We start from the raw sequence: 1,694 nt of genomic DNA, 5'->3' as shown, positions 1-1,694 counted from the left end.
GAGAGAGAGTTAGTGAGAGAGATAGAGAGGGTGCGTTCTCACGGAAGGAGAGAGCAAGGGCTAGAAAAATACATTCTTTCTAACCGTAGACAATAAGGGCAAACTTGAAATTCTACTAGTTTTTAAGTCAAAATTTGAAGCTTTTGTGGATATTTACACAAAAACTTGTGTAAATTTGCCGGTTTTCTTCAAGGCAAGCTCAAAATCTAATCGGGATTTTATGATTTTCGTCGGTTAAAATACACTCTACCCCGGTTTTTTTTCTAACACTGGAGAGAGGGGAAGTTAGAGAAAAGAGAGAGGGTGGGAAAAAGTTAGACAGAGAGTGAGGGTGAGAGTGAGAATGGGTGTGTGTCTCTGTGTGTGTGTGTGTGTGTGTGTGTGTGTGTGATGGGTGGTGTTCACCCGGAGTGAGAAGAAGAAGAAGAGTTGTCGGCCAGTGGGAGAAAGAAGAAGAAGAAGAGTATTTTATTGTCAATAAAAATTATCGCAAGAGATCGTAAAGATCTATCCGCAAAGGGAATTTATGCACCGCAAGGCACGGGCATCGAGTTCGGAACCGGCCTTTTTTATTATTGTTTTTTTTTTCAAATTTCCAAAAATGCCAAAAATAGGTCGAAAATTAGCCGAAAACGCTAAAATTCTTCCGAAAATCCCAAAAATCGCCAGAAAATTCTAGAAACCTTAGAAAATCATCGTCATTCACAACCGAGCATTTCCGATATAAAAATGCACACCAACAATAGCACTTTTACCGAAAAAGCCAACTTTGACAAAATTATCAACCCAATCCCTGGAAATAGCAAAACTCTCAAAACTCGACCACGGAGGGCAGAAATGCAAACAAAATGATACCGAAAATACGCACACACAAAATAGCTCGTAAAGATCGTAAAATAAAATTCTTATGGAATTAAGCGAATATTAATGCAAAAATTAGCAAAAAATTATCAAAAATTACAAAAATTATCCGAAAAATACCCAAAAATTTTCTAAAATTCTCCACACATAGAGGAACAGTGCAGCCAAATAAAATTGCAAAAATCACATCAATTCAATTGCCAATTAATTTCATCTATAAAATTAAGAGTAGGCAATTAAACCAACAAAATTAACAACAAAATTAGGTCAAAAATTGACGCAATTGGAGTGTGTAAATCCCTGTTTTGAGCACAAAAACACAGCAATTAACCATTACAACTTCAATCATGCAATCAAAGATTGAATCAATTATACAAACTTAACACTTTTTAAGCACACACACACACACACTATTAATTGGCAGTTTTTACCAATCTTTAGGTGCGCACACAAAAGGGAAAATTTTGTCGAAATTGCAATGTGACTTCAGAAATCATTAGTTGGGCATGAGAACAACACAAATCAATCATCACAAATGAAAAAACATTAAGCACACGTTAATATTTAGGTGCATAAATATGGGCAAAATAGTGCACACACTTAAAATTAGGCATACACACACTCAATTAGAATGCACACACACTTGATTTTAGTGCACACACATTTGCAATTGACCATCCAAGCATGGCGCAATTAACTCAATTAGGCAAACTTGTCAAATTCATACGCTACAAAATCTTAAAAATTTCGGCATTGCGACGGCATGAAAATGAATAATTAAAAAAAATTCAATCCATAACGTCAACATTGCATTGCATCAATATTACATTGCA

The sequence above is a fragment of the Adiantum capillus-veneris genome, chromosome 6 (genome assembly GCF_014529385.1).
Source record: "Adiantum capillus-veneris isolate H3 chromosome 6, ASM1452938v2, whole genome shotgun sequence".
In the NCBI taxonomy this organism is placed as follows: domain Eukaryota; kingdom Viridiplantae; phylum Streptophyta; class Polypodiopsida; order Polypodiales; family Pteridaceae; genus Adiantum; species Adiantum capillus-veneris.
The sequence above is the reverse complement of the archived record's forward strand: the minus strand, read 5'-3'. Positions refer to the sequence as shown.